This window comes from Hyla sarda, chromosome 8, assembly GCF_029499605.1.
Source record: "Hyla sarda isolate aHylSar1 chromosome 8, aHylSar1.hap1, whole genome shotgun sequence".
NCBI classification, from domain to species: Eukaryota; Metazoa; Chordata; class Amphibia; order Anura; family Hylidae; genus Hyla; species Hyla sarda.
The window spans coordinates 80625836-80648500 of NC_079196.1; positions in this window are offsets into that span (position 1 = coordinate 80625836).

A 22665-nucleotide genomic window follows, 5' to 3' on the forward strand; every position below is an offset into this window, starting at 1 on the left:
ATAGAGTTGATTGTCACGAAGTCTCTGAAGAACCATACGGACATGCTGGCGGTGTTCTTCTAGATTGGCCGAAAAAATTAGGATATCATCCAGATATACAACAACACAGGAGTATAACAGATCACGAAAAATTTCATTAACAAAGTCTTGGAAGACAGCAGGGGCGTTGCACAGGCCAAAGGGCATGACCAGATACTCAAAGTGTCCATCTCTGGTGTTAAATGCTGTTTTCCACTCATCCCCCTCTCTGATGCGGATGAGGTTATAGGCGCCTCTTAAGTCCAATTTAGTAAAGATGTGGGCACCTTGGAGGCGATCAAAGAGTTCAGAGATGAGGGGTAGGGGGTAGCGGTTCTTAACCGTGATTTTATTAAGACCGCGGTAGTCAATGCAAGGACGTAGGGAGCCATCTTTTTTGGACACAAAGAAAAATCCGGCTCCGGCAGGAGAGGAGGATTTACGGATAAAGCCCTTTTTTAAATTTTCCTGGACGTATTCAGACATGGCAAGAGTCTCTGGGGCAGAGAGAGGATAAATTCTGCCCCGGGGTGGAGTAGTGCCCGGGAGGAGGTCGATAGGACAATCATAAGGCCTGTGAGGAGGTAGAGTCTCCGCTTGTTTTTTGCAGAAAACATCCGCGAAGTCCATATAGGCCTTAGGGAGACCGGTTACTGGAGGAACCACAGAGTCACGGCAAGGGTTACTGGGAACCGGTTTTAGACAGTCCTTGGAACAAGAGGGCCCCCAACTCTTGATCTCCCCAGTGGACCAATCCAGGGTTGGGGAATGAAGTTGAAGCCAGGGAAGTCCAAGGAGAATTTCCGAGGTGCAATTGGGGAGGACCAAAAGTTCAATCCTCTCGTGATGAGATCCGATGCTCATTAGAAGGGGCTCCGTGCGGAAACGTATGGTACAGTCCAATCTTTCATTGTTTACACAATTGATGTAAAGGGGTCTGGCGAGACTGGTCACTGGGATGTTGAACCTGTTGACGAGAGAGGCCAAAATAAAATTTCCTGCAGATCCAGAGTCCAAGAAGGCCACAGTAGAGAAGGAGAAGGCAGAGGCAGACATCCGCACAGGCACAGTAAGACGTGGAGAAGCAGAGTAGACATCAAGGATTGTCTCACCTTTGTGCGGAGTCAGCGTACGTCTTTCCAGGCGGGGAGGACGGATAGGACAATCCCTCAGGAAGTGTTCGGTACTAGCACAGTACAGGCAGAGGTTCTCCATGCGGCGTCGTGTCCTCTCTTGAGGTGTCAGGCGAGACCGGTCGACCTGCATAGCCTCCACGGCGGGAGGCACAGGAACAGATTGCAGGGGACCAGAGGAGAGAGGAGCCGAGGAGAAGAAACGCCTCGTGCGAACAGAGTCCATATCTTGGCGGAGCTCCTGACGCCTTTCGGAAAAACGCATGTCAATGCGAGTGGCTAGGTGAATAAGTTCATGAAGATTAGCAGGCATTTCTCGTGCGGCCAGAACATCTTTAATGTTGCTGGATAGGCCTTTTTTAAAGGTCGCGCAGAGGGCCTCATTGTTCCAGGATAATTCTGAAGCAAGAGTACGGAATTGTACGGCATACTCGCCAACGGAAGAATTACCCTGGACCAGGTTCAACAGGGCAGTCTCAGCAGAAGAGGCTCGGGCAGGTTCCTCAAAGACACTTCGGATTTCCAAGAAGAAGGAGTGTACGGAGGCAGTGACGGGGTCATTGCGGTCCCAGAGCGGTGTGGCCCAAGACAGGGCTTTTCCAGACAGAAGGCTGACTACGAAAGCCACCTTAGACCTTTCAGTGGGAAACAGGTCCGACATCATCTCCAGATGCAGGGAACATTGGGAAAGAAAGCCACGGCAAAACTTAGAGTCCCCATCAAATTTATCCGGCAAGGATAGGCGTAGACCAGGAGCGGCCACTCGCTGCGGAGGAGGTGCAGGAGCTGGCGGAGGAGATGACTGCTGAAGCTGTGGTAGTAACTGCTGTAGCATAACGGTCAGTTGAGACAGCTGTTGGCCTTGTTGCGCTATCTGTTGTGACTGCTGGGCGACCACCGTGGTGAGGTCAGCGACAACTGGCAGAGGAACTTCAGCGGGATCCATGGCCGGATCTACTGTCACGATGCCGGCTGGCAGGTAGTGGATCCTCTGTGCCAGAGAGGGATTGGCGTGGACCGTGCTAGTGGACCGGTTCTAAGTCACTACTGGTTTTCACCAGAGCCCGCCGCAAAGCGGGATGGTCTTGCTGCGGCGGTAGTGACCAGGTCGTATCCACTAGCAACGGCTCACCTCTCAGGCTGCTGAAGATAGGCGCGGTACAAGGGAGTAGACAGAAGCAAGGTCGGACGTAGCAGAAGGTCGGGGCAGGCAGCAAGGATCGTAGTCAGGGGCAACGGCAGGAGGTCTGGAACACAGGCTAGGAACACACAAGGAAACGCTTTCACTGGCACAATGGCAACAAGATCCGGCAAGGAAGTGCAGGGGAAGTGAGGTGATATAGGGAAGTGCACAGGTGAAGACACTAATTGGAATCACTGCGCCAATCAGCGGCGCAGTGGCCCTTTAAATCGCAAAGACCCGGCGCGCGCGCGCCCTAGGGAGCGGGGCCGCGCGCGCCGGGACAGGACCGAGGGAGAGCGAGTCAGGTACGGGAGCCGGGGTGCGCATCGCGAGCGGGCGCTACCCGCATCGCGAATCGCATCCCGGCTGGAAGCGGAATCGCAGCGCCCCGGGTCAGTGGATCTGACCGGAGCGCTGCAGCGGGGAGAGTGTAGCGAGCGCTCCGGGGAGGAGCGGGGACCCGGAGCGCTCGGCGTAACACATCTGCTTCGCCTAATGCAACTTAAAGGGGTTATCCGGCCAAAAAAGCAGCACCCGCATTCTATGCGGTGCTGCGTCTCTAGTGCCAGAAACAGAGAGCTTTCCGGGACTAGAGACGCAGCACTGCATAGAATGCGGGTGCTGCTTTTTTGGCCGGATAACCCCTTTAAGTTGCATTAGGCGAAGCAGATGGACGTGACGTCACACCACGCCCCCTTGTGACGTCATGTCATGCCCCCTCCATTCATGTCTATGGGAGCCATCACGAGGGAGCGTAGCGTTACGTCACATGTCCAGTGTCGGAAACAAAGAGCTTTCCGAGACTGGAGATGCAGCCCCACTTAGAATGCGGGTGCTGCGCGGAGATCTCGGTGGGTTCCAGCGGCGGGCTCCCCGCGATAAGATGTCTTTGGCTGGATAACCCCTTGAACAGACAAAGGTGGAACCAGCAGCAAACTTTTATGTGTAGCCAGCATACCTTACTGTTTTGTACACTTTCAACATTTTATTATTTTATGCAGAATAGCATTGTAATTGCTAGAAATTTAGGGTTTACTGGAGTGGAAAGTAAACTGAACAATTATTTTGTATAGTAAATCATATAGTTGGTGAGGTTTAAACATTTCATGTAATTCACTATTTTATCTATCCATATCTATAATATTTTAACACCACACTTATCACTAATCCTGCAAAGGTAAAGATTTAGTAATATACCCCAGGCCCCCTGCTGAAAAACTTGTCATAAACCTCGTTGCACCAAATGGCACTATACAAATATTGGTACTGGTACTGCAATCTGTAATGTGACATTTTTTTTTTAACGTGTTATTCTTCACCCTCATGTTGCTCTCCCCTGCAGTATTAAATATAGAAAATGTTTAAGTATAACCTTTCCATGTCAAAGGGGTCAGTAACACAATGTCAAATCTGCTCCCTCGCTCTTTGTCAATGTCAGGAGCACTTGAGCGATGTATCCAATAATAAGTGTAAGAAACCCTCCATTAACATCAAAGGGGGCACTCCCCGCATTCATTTTATCCCCTTGCCTGGTCCCCTCTTGCTCTGTGTTTATTGTCAAGCTGAGCCCTTCATCCATCTGCCTCTCCTGTCCTCCTCCACAAGACAAAAGAAGAGTACATTACCAACCCATATAAACAGTGCAAAATCTTTTAAACCTCATCAGATGCTGTGCGAACTTGTAAAGCAAAGAATGCAAATAAATGGAGCGCAAGGTCAGCCCTCAGATGTGATATAAGCCAAAATGTTTATGCTACTTGTTGAATCCATAGAGCTATTGGAGAACAAGAATGAAAATATGCATCCCTGTTTTTTTTTATGTGGAATGTTTTTGTTATATTCTGTGATTTATGTGTCATCTATGCTGAGCAGTCATTAGAATGCCTTGAGGAGTGTTCACCTAGCTTTCCACAGATGCTGAATGGTTTAAAGCATCATTTTAATAGGTTTTTAAAATCCTACTTGGTTTCCCTAGACATCTTATCCTCCCACGATCTCGACTGCAGCACCCCAGACATCCGATGCACGGAGCGAACTTCGCTCCGTGCCGAATGACTGGCGATGCGAGGCGGAGGCTCATGACGTCACGGCCATGCCCCCTCAATGCAAGTCTATGGAAGGGGGCGTGGTGGTGTACCTCTTGCTTTGTGTAGGGGAAAGACTTGCCATAGACTTGCATTGAGGGGGTGAGCCTCCGGCTTTGGATAGGGGATAAGATGTCTAGTGGCAGGGTACCCCTTTAAGGCTGGCTTCACACTGCATTTATGCAATATGTCACAGCTATCCATCGGCCCTATTCACCTAGGGGGATACGAGCACCTAGGGGGAGATTTATCAAAACCTGTGCAGAGGAAGATTTGCCCAGTTGCCCATAGCAACCAATCAGATTGCTTTTTTTTTTATTTAGCAGAGGCCTTGTTGGAAATGAAAGAAGCGAGCTGATTGGTTGCTATGGGCAACTGGGCAAATTTTCCTCTGCACAGGTTTTGATAAATCTCCCCCCTATGTTTGGGTCGCATCCTGCTGTTATGTGCTAATTTAACAAGACTCCCTAGCATGTGGTCTGCTGCTCTATTGTGTCCCATTACATTTACATATATTAGCAGCAAGCAGCCTGAAGATACTCACAAGATGACTACATCGGGCAACTGAAATGAATTGGGATTGCTGCTATATGCTGCATTATACATTGGTATCTCTTTTTTGGTGGTGTATGGCATGAACTCAATGTGAATCCAGCCTAACCAGGGGTGGACTGACCGGCCGGTCCGATCAGACATCGTCCAAAGAGGGCCCGTCGCTGCTACTGAGGACCCAGGACACTCGTCCCAGATCCCCAGCGGACAGCACTGCCTTCTCCTGTACGTGCAATACACGCATATACAGGAGAAAGCGTCCCCTCTGTTTGAGCCACATCTGCAGCTTACACAGAGGAGACGTGACCTCCGCCACCCCCCCCCCCCCCGCAGCACGCAGTACAGGTGCCGATGGCATCACTCATTGGAGCCTGTACTGTGGAGGGGAGAAGATGCGGGCCCTGCTGCTGAGGAGATCGCTGCATGGGACTCTGCCTATACCTATGGGGAAGAGGGGAGTGGGTAACTCTGCTTATACTTATGGTGAAAGGGGAAAAGGAGGGGGGTAACTCTGCCTATAACTATGAGAAAAGGGGGGGTAACTCTGCCTATACCTATGAGGAAAGAGGGGGGGGGGTAACCCTGCCTATACCTATGGGGAAGAGGGGGAGGGGGCAACTCTGCCTATACCTATGGGGAAGAGGGTGGGTGGGTAACTCTGCCTATACTTATGGGGAAAGGGGGAGGGGAGGGTGGTTGGGTAACTCTGCCTATATTTATGAGGGAAGGGGGGATAACTCTGCTTATACCTATGTGGAAAGGGGGGAGGTTAATGCTGCCTATACCTATGGGGAAAGGGGGGGTAGCTCTGCCTATACCTATGGGAAGGGGGGTACCTCTGCCCATACCTATGGGGAAGAGGGGAGGTAACTCTGCCTATACCTATGGGGAAAGGGGGGTAACTCTGCCTATACCTATGGGGAAGAGGGGGGGCAGGACCGCCATCAGAGGGGTACAACCAATACTCCAGTAAGGGGCCCTGGCTCCCAGGAGTCCTGGGCCCCCCAGTGATCCCCCCCCCCCCCCCCCCCCCGCAGCCCCAGCACAGAAGAAGAAGATTGCTGTTAAAACAACAGTCTTCTGCTTCCACTGGCAGCTGCGACCTAATACTTACTGCATCTGTCCTCTCCTCCCTGTACAAGCAGAGGTTTCAGGCAGCAGCAGCAGCACAGTGGAGAGATTTACTGCTGAACATTGGGCTGTGTATGGGATGGTAGAGGACCTTAGATGATGTCATTACCATGTGATCAGTCACATGGGTGGGAGGAGCCTGACTGCAGTGCTGTGGAGGCCCAGAAAGAAGTTGCTGTATAGGGGAATGTGTTTATCATGATAAGGTAACCTATAGTACATTCACACTCACACACAAATAACTATATCTGTGCTTTTCAAACAGTGTGCCTCCAGCTGTTACAAAACAACGGCTGTCTGTGCATGCTGGGAGTTGTACTTTTGCAACAGCTGGAGGTACATTGTTTGGAAAACACTGCACTATAAAATTCCCACATACACTGCATTTAACACACCCACCACACAAACCCTTTTCCCATTTTTAAAAATAAAATAACTTAAGAATCCAAACGTGGGATCGCCGCGTGCGTAAATGTCCAAACTATTACAATATAAGTCCACAATTACTAATTTTAAGTCATTTCATATAAGATAAAAAATTAATAAAAAGCGATCAAACAGTCCCATCAAAAATAAAAGATGGTACCAGTAAAAACTACAGATCAAAGCGCAAAAGGTGCGCCCTGACACATTGTAGTATATGGGAAAATTCTAAAGTTATAGGGGTCAGAAGAGGAGGATTTTAACTATACAAATTTTTGTACAAAAAGTTTTTTTTTTTAAATAGTAAAATAAAACAAAGCCTATAAAAATTGGTTATTGGTGTAATCTTATGGAATTACAGAATAAAGACAATGAGGGACATTTATCAATGTTTGCTTATGTATTCTTTTTTTAGTAATTTTTTCTTTACTTTTTTTTTGCTTATGTGACACTTATTTATCAACTGGTTTCAGCCTGTTGATAATTTTCTTTCACGTAAGCAATTTTTCCTTTTTTACTTTGGTAGTAGCTTTTTCTGCTCCATGTTTGAGCTGGAGTAAATTTAGTCAATGTTTAACCTTGTTGCGACTTTTTTTGCGCAGTTTCGACAGTCGCAGTTGATAAATACCCGACTAAAGCAAATCCATTTTGAAAAATTTACTACGTAAGCAAGTTTGAATTTTCTTGCTTTTCTTGTTCTTCATGCAAATTGTCGCACGAAAACACACGTAGTCGCAGTCGCAAAGAAAACCTGGCTAAACCCGTTGATAAATGTCCATCCATATCATTTTTAATGAAAAGTGCACTAGGTAGAAACGGAATTAAGTGGCACGGAGGGGGATCATAGGGGGATATCATAGAGGGGATATAAAGTGGCACAGGGGGATCATAGGGGATATAAAGTGGCACGGGGGATCAGAGGGGGATATAAAGTGACACAGGGGGTATATAAAGTAGCACAGGGGGGATCAGAGGGGGGATATAAAGTGGCACAGGGGGGATATAAAGTAGCACAGGGGGGATCAGAGGGAGGATATAAAGTGGCACAGGGGGGATATAAAGTGGCACGGGGGATCAGAGGGGGGATATAAAGTGACACAGGGGATCAGAGGGGAGATATAAAGTGGCACAGGGGATCAGAGGGGGGATATAAAGTGGCACAGGGGATCACAGGGGGCATATAAAGTGGCACAGGGGGATATAAAGTGGCACGGGGGATCAGAGGGGGATATAAAGTGGCACAGGGGGGATCAGAGGGGGATATAAATTGGCACAGGTGGGATCAGAGGGTATAGAAACGGAATTAAGTGGCACGGAGGGGGATCATAGGGGGATATCATAGAGGGGATATAAAGTGGCACAGGGGGATCATAGGGGATATAAAGTGGCACAGGGGATCAGAGGGGGATATAAAGTGACACAGGGGGTATATAAAGTAGCACAGGGGGGATCAGAGGGGGGATATAAAGTGGCACAGGGGGGATATAAAGTGGCACTGGGGATCAGAGAGGGGATATAAAGTGACACAGGGGATCAGAGGCGGGATATAAAGTGGCACAGGGGATCAGAGGGGTGATATAAAGTGGCACAGGGGATCACAGGGGGCATATAAAGTGGCACAGGGGGATATAAAGTGGCACGGGGGATCAGAGGGGGGATATAAAGTGACACAGGGGATCAGAGGGGGATATAAAGTGGCACAGGGGATCACAGGGGGCATATAAAGTGGCACAGGGGGGGTATAAAGTGGCACAGGGGGATCAGAGGGGGATATAAATTGGCACAGGTGGGATCAGAGGATGGAAATAAAGTGGCACGGGGGAGCACAGGAGGGATATAAAGTGGCACACGGGGGATCAGAGGGGGGATAAAAAGTGGCACATGGGGGATCAGGGGGATATAAAGTGGCACAGGGGGATATAAAGTGGCACAGGGGGATCAGACGGGGGCAAATGATATATATAGCACAATGGGTTGATCAAGGGCGATTGGATAAAAGTGCATGGGGGTAGCAGCCCGATTTGTATTGCTGATACTGGAATAATGTTGTACGTCGTAGGACGCGCAACGTGATATGTGCAATTGGCGGTACAGTGAGGGGTGTCCAGGGGGCCCAGGCTGGAGCTGTGTAAGGGGCCCCAAAATTTCTGATGGCAGCCCTGAGGGGGGGTTAACTCTGCCTATATCAATGGGGAAGAGGGGGGAGGGGGGTAACTCTGCCTATACCAATGAGGAAGAGGGAGGAGGGTTGGTAACTCTGCCTATAACAATGGGGAAGAGGGGGGAGGGGTAACTCTGCCTATACCTATGGTAAAAAGGGGGGGGGGGGGGTAACTCTGCCTATACCTATGGGGTAGGGGGTTCAGCTTTGCCTATACCTATGGGGAAAAGGGGGTTTATCTGTGCCTATACCTATGGGGAATGGGGGGGGGGGTTATCTCTGCTTATACCTACGGGGAAAGGGGGATTAACTCTGTTCCTATACCCATTGGGAAGGGGGCTTAATCTGCTGCCTATACCTATGGGGAAGGGTGGGGGCTAACTCTGCTGCCTATACCTTTGGGGAAGGGGGTTAACTCTGCTGCCTATACCTACAGGGAAGGGGGGGGTAACTCTGTTGCCTATACCTGCAGGGAAGGGGGGGGGTAACTCTGCTGCCTATACCTATTGGGAAGGGAGGGTTAACTCTGCTGCCTATACCTATGGGGAAGAGTGGGGGGCTAACTCTGCTGCCTATACCTTTGGGGAAGGGGGGTTAACTCTGCTGCCTATACCTACAGGGAAGGGGGGTTAACTCTGTTTCCTATACATGCAGGAAAGGGGGGGTTAACTCTGCTGCCTATACCTATGGGGAAGGGGGGGCTACCTAACTTTATACCTGGATGCCTAACTACTTACCTACATACCAGGCTATCTAACTACCTACATACCCGCGGGGTAGTAGAGGAGGGAAGCGGCACTCCTGCGGTGAAGGTGAACGGGTGCCTGACTGTTGTTGATCTGGGTCAGAGATCCAATAAAGTATAGCAAAGTAGAAGCAGTGGCACTCCAGGCTGGTGAAATAAAGTGGTGTCTTTATTTACTCCAAGGTGAGCTACATTTCGGCAGCCTCCCGCTGCCTTTGTCAAGCCAAAGGCTTGACAAAGGCAGCGGGAGGCTGCCGAAACGTAGCTCACCCTGGAGTAAATAAAGACACCACTTTATTTCACCAGCCTGGAGTGCCACTGCTTCTACTTTGCTACCTACATACCCAGCTACCTAACTATCTTCATACCTGGCCTTCATACATGGCTGCCTAACTACCTAGCTAGCCTTCTACCTACCTGGCTTGTCACCTACCTACATATCTGGCTTCCTGCTCTACCTTCCTAGTTACCTATTTACCTGGCTACCTACCTACCTGCCCTTTTACTGTGCAGGACACCAAGGAGGGCATTATTACAGTTTGTGGGCCTATAGATGGAAAAATTGTGTAGAGGAGAGGAGGGCACTGGAAAAATGCAGAGTCTGACATGTTTGTCCTGCAGATGTTAAGAGATCCACATGGCGGTCTTTACCGGATGGAGTAGAAAAGGAAAGAGGATGCCACTGATCAGAAAATACGTAATTGTAAGTCCCAAAATGTAACAGTAATCATTTATATGGTATACAGATCCTGTGTACAGCTGATATCTACCGCCATATGGTCCTGTATATATTCACTTATATTTAATACAGATCCTTTATAGTATACTGGTCTGTGTATAGTGGTTTTATTCAGTACAGTATGGCGGTATTATCCAGTTATTGTGTGGTGGTATATATTTACTCCTTGTATACCAGTAATATTGGTCATGAAAATTTACCTACGTTAAAGTGTTTCCTACATATATACATTTTAGTTTATTGTGTGTGGGATTTGGGTGGAATAGGGGCGTGGCAGAAGAGCCTAGCAGGGGTGCTTGCCTATTTTTTGGTCTGGAGGCATCAGTGGTGTCAGTCCGCCCCTGAGCCTAACCTGTAAGCTGGTGAAAAATTTACATTCTCTTCCTTTTAGGAGGCAAAACCAGAGCTGGGCTGTTTGCCAGTAGTACAAACGCAGGTACTTCTTTTTCCTTAGTTTTCTGGCCAATCACAGCACTGGACAATTCCCATTTCTCTTTACTATACAATGACATAGTGCTGTTAAAAGTGTACTGGGCTGAACAGGCTGGCTCTGGGCTGAGGTATAATTTACAGAACATCATTATCGATGGCATGTGGAGGGAAAATAGGTTACTAATATACTGGTTTTGCAAGGTGCTACTGTATGTGAACAATGAGGAAAGAAACAGCAGCAGGACAGCAAAGAAGAGGTTACGCAAAGCAATGAACATCTGCTGCTGCTTCTGAGATGAGTGGGAAGCCTTGATTTATCTTTCAGGGACAGTGTACATCCTCTGGAGGATGGAGACAGGCTCACAGATTGCAGTTGAACAACACAGACTCTCTTTCCTCTCTTACACATAGCTGAAGCTAAACCTTGCAACCACTCCCTATGTTCTGTCTAAGTGTCTCTAGGGCAGTGGTTCTTAACCTTGTTGGAGGTATGAACCCCACCAGTTTCATATGCGCATTCTCCGAACCTCTCTTAATTGGAAAAATAAAATATGATTTTTTCAAATTGAAAACATAGGAGGTATATATTTAAGTATATATTTATACATAGGTGCACAAAATGAACAAAACCATTAAGAACAAAGAACAAAACCATGAAAACATGATTTTCCCACAAAAACATAATGAATATTTAGTGCAAATCAGTGTGACTTCTGCTGTTGTCTTTCAGAGACCAGTTAAGAAATGTGCGGCTTTACCTTGGCAAGTGCCACTCTCATGTAATTTTCGCAACAATGGCAGTGTTCCCCCACATTAGGCAGGCAGTGTTCCCCCACATTAGGCAGGCAGTGTTCCCCCACATTAGGCATGCAGTCTTCCCCCACATTAGGCAGGCAGTGTTCCCCCACATTAGGCAGGCAGTGTTCCCCCACATTAGGCAGGCAGTGTTCCCCCACATTAGGCAGGCAGTGTTCCCCCACATTGGGCAGGCAGTGTTGCCCCACATTAGGCAGACAGTGTTCCCCCACATTAGGTTGGCAGTGTTCCCCCACATTAGGCAGGCAGTGTTCCCCAATATAAGGCAGACAGAGTTCCCTCACATTAGGCAGGCAGTGTTCCCCCACATTAGGCAGGCAGTGTTCCCCAATTGGGCAGGCAGAATTGCCCCACAGTAGGCATGCAGTGTTCCCCCACATTAGGCAGGCAGTGTTCCCCCACATTAGGCAGGCAGTGTTCCCCCACATTAGGCAGGCAGTGTTCCCCCACATTAGGCAGGCAGTGTTCCCCCACATTAGGCATGCACTCTTCCCCCACATTAGGCAGGCAGTGTTCCCCCACATTAGGCAGGCAGTGTTCCCCCACATTAGGCAGGCAGTGTTCCCCCACATTAGGCAGGGAGTGTTCCCCCACATTAGGCAGGCAGTGTTCCCCCACATTAGGCAGGCAGTGTTCCCCCACATTGGGCAGGCAGTGTTGTCCCACATTAGGCAGGCAGTGTTCCCCCACATTAGGTTGGCAGTGTTCCCCCACATTAGGCAGGCAGTGTTCCCCAATATAAGGCAGACAGGGTTCCCCCACATTAGGCAGGCAGTGTTCCCCCACATTAGGCAGGCAGTGTTCCCCCACATTAGGCAGGCAGTGTTCCCCCACATTAGGCAGGCAGTGTTCCCCCACATTAGGCAGACAGTGTTCCCCCACATTAGGCATGCAGTCTTCCCCCACATTAGGCAGGCAGTGTTCCCCCACATTAGGCAGGCAGTGTTCCCCCACATTAGGCAGGGAGTGTTCCCCCACATTAGGCAGGCAGTGTTCCCCCACATTAGGCAGGCAGTGTTCCCCAATTGGGCAGGCAGAATTGCCCCACAGTAGGCAGGCAGTGTTCCCCCACATTAGGTTGGCAGTGTTCCCCCACATTAGGCAGGCAGTGTTCCCCAATATAAGGCAGACAGAGTTCCCCCACATTAGGCAGGCAGTGTTCCCCCACATTAGGCAGACAGTGTTCCCCCACATTAGGCATGCAGTCTTCCCCCACATTAGGCAGGCAGTGTTCCCCCACATTAGGCAGGCAGTGTTCCCCCACATTAGGCAGGGAGTGTTCCCCCACATTAGGCAGGCAGTGTTCCCCCACATTAGGCAGGCAGTGTTCCCCAATTGGGCAGGCAGAATTGCCCCACAGTAGGCAGGCAGTGTTCCCCCACATTAGGTTGGCAGTGTTCCCCCACATTAGGCAGGCAGTGTTCCCCAATATAAGGCAGACAGAGTTCCCCCACATTAGGCAGGCAGTGTTCCCCCACATTAGGCAGACAGTGTTCCCCCACATTAGGCATGCAGTCTTCCCCCACATTAGGCAGGCAGTGTTCCCCCACATTAGGCAGGCAGTGTTCCCCCACATTAGGCAGGGAGTGTTCCCCCACATTAGGCAGGCAGTGTTCCCCCACATTAGGCAGGCAGTGTTCCCCAATTGGGCAGGCAGAATTGCCCCACAGTAGGCAGGCAGTGTTCCCCCACATTAGGTTGGCAGTGTTCCCCCACATTAGGCAGGCAGTGTTCCCCAATATAAGGCAGACAGAGTTCCCCCACATTAGGCAGGCAGTGTTCCCCCACATTAGGCAGGCAGTGTTCCCCCACATTAGGCAGGCAGTGTTCCCCCACATTATGTAGGCCAGTGGTCTTCAACCTGCGGAGCTCCAGATGTTGCAAAACTACAACTCTCAGCATGCCTGGACAGCCAACGGCTGTCCGGGCATGCTGGGAGTTGTAGTTTTGCAACATCTGGAGGTCCACAGGTTGAAGACCACTGATGTAGGCAGTGTTCCCCCACAGACATACAGCCTCCAGCCATATACAGTGTATGACTGGAGGCTGTATTCCTGTGTACTGCCCACTTCAGTGCTCCGACCACCGCTCCGGCTATAGCCGTAGGTCTCAGGACCGGTGGTCAGAGCACCGAAGATGACGTGCTGCTGGTCACTTACCAAGCTGGCCAGCGAGCGTCTCCCTCCTTCTCTATCCTCCGGTCCTCGGCGCCTTCGTGTCCATGGGCGCACGCACGGGACGTCAGTGACGTCCCGGCATGCGCTATGTCCTGGCAGCCCTGCGTTTTTAAACTTAACGCGGGGCCGCAGGGAGTTAATAGTGATAGGGGAAATTGCCCCATCGCTATAGGACGGGCAAACACCGGCTCTGCTCGGGTCCCCGGGCCAGCTCGGGGCCCCAAGCAATTGCTTGGTTTGCCTGTCCTGTTGCGACCTCCCCGGCCGAAACCCCGGGACTGACTCACCGAACCCCTGGGGTTAAGAACCACCGATCTACAAAGTGAGGACCTGCTGGAACAGTCCTAAAGATATTTACACACAATTATAATGAAAAAAAATAATACATTTTTTGTTGAATTATCAACCCAGTTTGTAAACATGGTGGAGAATCTGTGTATAGTTCAGAAATCCATTGTATAGATTATAGTACATAAATGGGAAACAATACAATCATTTCCATTTAATGTACTCAGACTATTCTGCTTTAATAAAGTAAAGCAAGAAGTGGGTCAGATGTGCTTTAGTACCTGAACACATTGATGTGTACATAACATATGGGCATGGAAAATGATTCCCCCATCCACACGATTCATCCCATAATGCCAGGTTGACATAAAAGCGTTCTGGAGCAGGAAATAACTGCAATGTTTTTATGATGAAGTTCACTTTATCATACATAGAGAGTGACAAGTAAATTCCTCACAGATGTTCTTGTGGAAGATTTTCTAAGACCCCAGAATCCACATGTGCCCCTGAAATTCCAATAAGCTACCAACACCCACAGGGAGAAAGCATCAGAAAGCCACATAACTCCTCACAATCTCCAACAGACGACCTGTCTCATCTGGTCATCATATCGAAGACAATAAAGCTCTAGAAATGCAGAACAGAACTTGTTTAGCATACTAAAGGTAGTCCTGGCTTTTCCATACTAAAAGAGAACCTGTCCCTTTAAATATACGCTCTAATCTGCAAGCACTATAGTATAGAGCAGGAGGAGCTATGATGACTAATACCGTATTTTTCGCCGTATAAGACGCACTTTTTCTTCCCCAAAACTGGGGGGAAAAAGTCGGTGCGTCTTATACGGCGAATACACCCCTATCACGGCGGTCCCTGCGACCATCAACGTCCGGGACCTGCGGCTAATACAGGACATCACTGATCGCGGTGATGCCCTGTATTAACCCTTCAGACGTGGCGATCAAAGCTGACCGCCGCGTCTGAAGGGAAAGTGACACTAACCCAGCTGTTCAGTCGGGCTGTTCGGGACTGCCGCGATTTCACCGCCGTGGTCCCGAACAGCCCGACTGAATAGCCGGGTTAGTGCTTACAGGACACCGGGAGGGACCTTACCTGCCTCCTCGGTGTCTTCTACGTTCAGGGATCCCCTGTATGGCCGGCGCTCTCCTTCCTCGTCATCACGTCGTCGCGTACGTGCGTCGGCGTGCGTAACGACGTGATGGCGGCGATGGAGAGCGAGGATACCCGGCCGGCAGCAGAGACGTTCCGGAGCGACGGGGACACGGCGACAGCGATGGAGCGACATCCAGGGCAGCGGTGACAGGTCCGGAGCGGCGGGGACACATGAGTATTACCTCCTATGCAGTGGTCTTCAATCTGCGGACCTCCAGATGTTGCAAAACTACAACTCCCAGCATGCCCGGACAGCCAACGGCTGTCCGGGCATTCTGGGAGTTGTAGTTTTGCAACATCTGGAGGTCCGCAGGTTGAAGACCACTATTGGGTTCAAAATCTTTATTTTTTTTAGATTTTGAACCTATAAATTGGGTGCGTCCTATAGGGCGAAAAATACGGTAAATAGAATTAAGGGAAGAGATTCCGTATAACTTTATTTATTTATTGATCTAAACCAGGCCGTCACAAACTTCACAAACTCGGGTCTCACCAGCCAATCCATGTTATGTCCCAGGGCTTCACCAACAAACACATACTATTGTGCAGTACCAAATCCCTTTGAGCAGTGCTCATATTATTGCCAACAGTACCAACTAAATACTACCACAAAGTGCAGATAATGTTCTATTGCAGCACCAAATAGCACCCTGCAGCACAAAATGCCTCTCCACCAGCACTAAAACCACGGTGCAGCACAAAATATCTTCCCACCAATGCCAAACAAATACAACAGTGCAGCTTCCTAGCAGCACCAGAGCATCAAACAAAGCAGAAGTTCAAGGGGTACTCCGGTGGAATTTTTATATATTTTTTTAAATCAACTGGTGCCAGAAAGTTAAACAGATATGGAAATTACTTCTATTAAAAATGTTTAATCCTTCCAGTACTTATTAGCTGCTGAATACTACAGAGGAAATTATTTTCTTTTTGGAACAGCTCTCTGCTGACATCACGAGCACAGTGCTCTCTGCTGACATCTCCATGTCCGTTTTAGGAACTGTCCAGAGCAGCATATGTTTGCTATGGGGATTTTCTCCTACTCTGGACAGTTCCTAAAATGGAGACATTGTCAGAGTATATTGCACAAGATATCAAGCAGCTAGAATGCAGGAGAACTCTAGTTAAAATTGACACACCCAAGACCTCATTGGTTCTGAGCATTAACCATTCCCAAATCAGGGAGAATAGGAAACTGCTCAGAACAAACTAGTGTGTGAATACACACCTAAACAGAAAAATACAAAAACAAATAAACGGACATTACACCAGCGGCGTACCCCTTTAAAAAAATACAAGTTACGGTTCATGATGGTTTGGTATGAAAAAAATGCAATGTAAGGCTGGGTTCACATATAACAGGCTTCCGGCATAGTTTCCCTCTGACGTGCACCGAAGGGAAACTGATGTTAGACCCGATCCCATTCATTTGAATAGGACAGTTCATAATCATCCACCATCTAAACTTTGACGCCGGATGGTTGGACACCACAGATAGCACCTAATGGACACAATGGACGCTGGATGCCATACAACTGATGACAGCTTTTCATCAGTTGTGGCATCAGTTGTGTCGAGATCTAGGCTGAGTTCACCTATTCTGGATGCCCGACATATGTGAAACCAGCCTATGCAGTTAAAAACTAGCTTTTATTACCAAACCAAATCTAAGTGAAGTATTAGCCTCCCACTACTAGCTTTTATTTGGAACTGTACATGGCCATGCTTTCATCGTTCTTTCTTTATCTCTTCATCATGGCCGCAGTGACACGGTGGTTCAGGAGAATTACCTTCAGGTACATTTTATTCCAGTAATTGTTAATGTAATTTTTTTCTGCTCATATGATCACTTCCTGTGAAGTTAACATAGAAGATCTAAGCCAAAGACCTAAATTTAGTTAAATATAATGCTCTACATTTCAAATTGTATATTTACCCTTGCCACCACCTAACTGCATAATTATACAAATTCTACTCATATTTCTACCTAATAGGCTATATATGATAGTTCTAGTTTGCCTAAGTTTAAAGGGGTTATCCAGGAAAAAAACTTTTTTTTAATATATCAACTGGCTCCAGAAAGTTAAACAGATTTTTAAATTACTTCTATTAAAAAATCTTAATCCTTTCAGTACTTATGAGCTGCTGAAGTTGAGTTGTTCTTTTCTATCTAAGTGCTCTCTGATGACACGTGTCTTGGGAATCGCCCAGTTTAGAAGCAAATCCCCATAGCAAACCTCTTCTACTCTGTGCAGTTCCCGAGACAAGCAGAGATGTCAGCAGAGAGCACTGTTGCCAGACAGAAAACAACAACTCAACTTCAGCAGCTGATAATTATTGAAAGGATTAAGATTTTTTAATAGAAATAATTTACAAATCTGTTTAACTTTCTGGAGCCAGTTGATATAAAAAAAAGTTTTTTCCTGGAATACCCCTTTAATCATAACATTTCTTCCTAGCTTGAAGGCTATGATCTTTAGTTACTTCCTTTATTTTATGTATTTAGGTTTTCTTAGGTTTATAAAAACCTGTGCAGGGAAACTTGCCCAGCTGCCCATAGCAACCAATCAGCTCGCTTCTTTAATTTTTAGGAAGGCCTGTGAAAAATGATAGAAGCAATCTGATTGGTTGCCGATCGGGCTGATGTCCGGTATTAACCCTTTAGACCCCGCAATCAAAGTTGATTACGGGATCTAAAATGGAAGAAATCACTGGCGGCTAGCTCAGCGGAGCTGTTCGGGACCGTCGCGATGACATCGTGGCGTCCCGAACAGCTGAGAGGACAGCGAAAGAGTGCTTACCTTCCTTCCCGCTGTCCAATCGCCGCTCCATTGCTCCAAGGCTGAGATCCAGGCTTGAGCAAACAAGCACAGATAACACTTATCAATGCTATGCTATGGCATAGCATTGTTCAGTGTATGCAATCAAAGTATTGCATGTAATTGCGGACTAACAAAAGTGTAAAAAAAAGTCAATAAAAAAAAAATTCTCTGAATATAAAAAAAAGTCAATAAATGTGATTTAACTTCTTAACAACACAGGACATATAATTACGTTCTGTGCCAGCTCCCACAATATAACGTGGGTCTAATATAACGTGGGTATAATCGGGTCGGTCCCAGCAGCCATCAATGGCCGAGACCCGCGGCTAATACCGGACATCATTGATCGTGGTGATACCTGGTATTAACCCTTCAGAAGCGGCGATCAAAGTTGATTGCCGCGTTTGAAGTGAAAGTGAAAGCTTCCCGGCAGCCCAGCAGTGCAGTTTCTGAGCGTCCGATCGCCGAATGACTGCTTCTTGCCTGAGATCCAGGCAGGAGCATTCAAGCGGCGAACTCTGATCAATGCCATGCAGGGGAAGTGATCGGTGTAGGAAATCAGTGTGTGCAATCTTATAGTCCCCTATGGGGGCTATAACATTGTAAAAAGAAAAGTATTGCAGAACATTGCAGAAAATAAAGTGTTAATAAATGTGATTTAATCCCTTCCCTAATAAAAATTTGAATCACCCCTCTTTTCCCATGAAAAAAAACGATGTAAATAAAAATAAATATAAACATGTGGTATCGCCGCGTGCATAAATGTCCGAACTATAGGAATATATTGTTAATTAAACCGCACGGTCAATGGCGTACACATAAAAAAAATTCCAAAGTCCAAAATACCGTATTTTTGGTCACTTTTTATACCATATAAAAATTTATAAAAAGGGATCAAAAAGTCAGATCAAAACAAAAATTGTACCAATAAAAACTTCAGATCACGGCATGAAAAATGTGCCCTCATACATCCCCAAAAATAAAAAAGTTATAGGAGTCAGAAGATGACATTTTTAAATGTATAAATTTTCGTGCATGTAGTTATGATTTTTTCCAGAAGTCCGACAAAATCAAACCTATATAATTAGGGTATCATTTTAATTGTATGGACCTACAGAATAAATATAAGGTGTCATTTTAACCAAAAAATGCCCTGCGTAGAAACGGAAGCCCCCAAAACTTACAAAATGGCGGGGTTTTTTTTTCACACAATTTTAATTTTTTTATTTCGCTGTAGATTTTTGGGTAAAATGACTGATGCCATTACAAAGTAGAATTGGTGTCACAAAAAATAAGCCATCATTTGGATTTTTAGGTGGAAAATTGAAATGGTTATGATTTTTAACCCCTTAACCTCTTCAGGACACATGTCATACCGGTACGTCATAGGACCCTGGTACTTAAGGACCCATGACGTACGTGTACGGGCGTGGGAATATCAAGTCCCTGCCGCGCATCGGGCAAGGATCGGACCGGGGTGACTGCTGATATTGATCAGCAGGCACCCCGCGCAAATGCCCAGTGGGATCATCAGACCCCCCCATGTCGGCGATCGCTGCAAATCGCAAGTGAATACATACTTGCGATTTGCGCGATTACGGGTCTATGGTGTCCCGGAATATAAGGGGGATCGCGGTTGTCCATGACACCCACGATCCCCCTGAAGGGATAGAAGTGAGGTGGCAGGGGTGCCACCCCTCCTATCCCTGCTATTGGTCGTATAGACGCGATGACCAATAGCTGATCGGGGGGCAGGGGGGGGTTACTTTCGGTTTCCCCGTTCTGCCCACCCACAATAGGCGGGGCAGGACAGGGAAACCGACAGAGACCGGCGCCGAAGGTCACTTACTGATCTGCGGAGGCTGCGGGTGACGGTGATCGGCGGGCGGCGATGTCGTGCGGCAGAAAAGGACGGCTCCCTGGATCCTACAGAAGTCGGTGAGTTGCCTAGCAACATATGGAGGGCTATAGTCTGAGACCACTATACAGTGGTCTCTATACTGTAGCTCTCTAGATCTTGCAAAACTACAACTCTCAGCATGCCCACACAGCAGTTTGCTGTCTGTGCATGCTGGGATTTGTAGTTTTGCAACATCTGGAGGGCCACAGTTTGGAGATCACTGTGCACTGGTCTCTAAATTGTAGACCTCCAGATGTTGCAAAACTGAAAAACCCAGCATGCCCAAACAGCAAAAAGCTGTCTAGGGAGTTGTAGTTGCGTACCACCAGCTGTTGCATAACTACATCTCCCAGCATGACCTTCGGCGATCAGTACATGCTGGGAGTTGTAGTTTTGCAACAGCTGGAGACACACTGGTTGGAAAATACTGAGTTAGGTAACAGAACCTAACTGAAGGTTTTCCAACCAGTGTGCCTCCAGCTGTTACAAAAGTACAACTCCCAGCATGCACGGTCTTTCAGTACATGCTGGGAGTTGTAATTTTGAAACAGCTGGAGGTTTGCCACCCCATGTGAATGTACAGGGTGCATTCACAAGGGCAGGTTTCCAGTAAGTTTCCTGCGTGAAGTTTGAGCTGCTGCAAATTTTCCGCAGCAGCGCAAACTCCTAGCGGAAAACTCACCATAACCCGCCAGTGCAAATGAACCCTAAAAACACTACACTACACTAACACATAATAAAGGGTAAAACACTACATATACACCCCTTACACTGTTTCTCCAATAAAAATGAAAATTTTTTTGTATGGCAGTGTTTCCAAAACGGAGCCTCCAGCTGTTTCAAAACAACAACTCCCAGCATTTCTGCACAGCCACTGACTGTCCAGGCATGCTGGGAGTTTAGCAACAGCTGGAGGCACCCTGTTTGGGAATCACTGGCGTAGAATACCCCTATGTCCATCCCTATGCAATCCCTATGTAGTCCTCAAATGCGCATGGCGCTCTCTCACTTAGGAGCCCTGTCGTATTTCAAGGAAGCAGTTTAGGGCCACATATGGGGTATCTCCGTACTCAGGAGAAATTGCACTACAACTTTTCGGGGGCTTTTTCTCCTTTTACCCCTTATGAAAAGGAAAAGTTGGGGCTCCACCACGCTGTTAGTGTAAAAAAAATAAAAAAAAATTACACTAACATGCTGGTGTTGCCCCATACTTTTTGTTTTCCCAAGCGGTAAATGCAAAAAAAGATCCCCAAAATTTGTAACACAATTTCTCCTGAATACGGAAATACCCCATATGTGAACGTAAAATGCTCTGCGGGCGCACAACAAGGCTCAGGAGTGAGAGTGCACTATGAGGCCTAAATTGGTGATTTGCACAGGGGGGGCTGAATTTACAGCAGTTCTGACATAAATGCAAAAAAATAAATGCCCCCATGTGATCCCATTTTGGAAACTACACCCCTAACACAACGTAAAAAGGGGTATAGTGAGCCTTAACACCCCACAGGTGTTTGTAGAATTTTTATTAAAGTTGGATGGGAAAATGAAAAAAAAAATGTTTTCACTAAAATGCTGGTGTTATCCAAAATTTTTCATTTTCACAAGGGAAAATAGGAAAAAAGCCCCCAAAATTTGTAACCCCATTTCTTCTGAGTAAGAACATACCCCATATGTGGATGTAAAGTGCTCTGCGGGCTAACTACAATGCTCAGAAGAGAAGGAGTGCCATTGGGATTTGTCACGCCCCCTCCATAGGCTTGCATTGAGGGGGCGGAGCGTGATGTCAAATGGGGGCGGAGCCGTGACGTCACTATGCTCTGTCCCTGTGATCGTTAGTAATCAGACCCGGAGAGAGCACGCTCCGGAGGCTGATTCTAACGGGGCGCGGCGTGGAAGATCACGGGGGTCCCTAGCAGCGGTACCCCTGCGGTCAGGCATCTTATCCCCTATCCTTTGGATAGGGAATATGATGTCTTAGCGCCGGAGTACCCCTTTAAGGGGTTAAATGGGTACTCTGGTGGAAAACTTTTTTTTTTTAATCAACTGGAGCCAGAAAGTTAAACATATTTGTAAATTACTTCTATTAAAAAATCTTAATCCTTCTAGTACTTATTAGCTGCTGAATACTACATAGGAAATTATTTTCTTTTGGGAACATAGAGCTCTCTGCTGACATCATGACCACAGTGCTCTCTGCTGACATCTCCATTTTAAGAACTGTCCAGAGTAGGAGAAAATCCCCATAGAAAACATATGCTGCTCTGGACAGTTCCTACAATGGACAGAGATGTCAGCAATTTAGCATTTTTTATATTTAGCGTAAATGCTCACTGTACCCCTTATTACATTACGTGAGGGGTGTAGTTTCCAAAATGGGGTCACATGTGGGGGGGGGGGGATGTCCATTGTTCTGGCACTATGGGTGCTTTGTAAACACACGTGGCCTTCAATTCCGGACAAATTTTCTCTTCAAAAGCCCAATGCGCTCCTTCTCTTCTGAGCATTGCAGATCGCCCTCGAAGCACTTTACATCCACATAATGTATGTGCTTACTCAGAAGAAATGGGGTTACAATTTTTTTCCTATTTTCCCTTGTGAAAATGAAAAATTTAGGGTAACACCAGCATTTTAGTGAATTTTTATTTTTATTTTTTCATTTTTCTATCCAACTTTGAAGAATATTCATTAAACACTTGTGGGGTGTTAAGGCTTACTATACCCCTTGTTACGTTCCGTGAGGTGTTTAGTTTCCAAAATGGGGTCACATGTGGGTATTTCTTTTTTTTGCATTTATGTCAGAACCGCTGTAAAATCAGCCACCCCTGTGCAAATCATCAATTTAGGCCTCAAATGTACATAGTGCACTCTCACTCCTGAGCCTTGTTATGCGC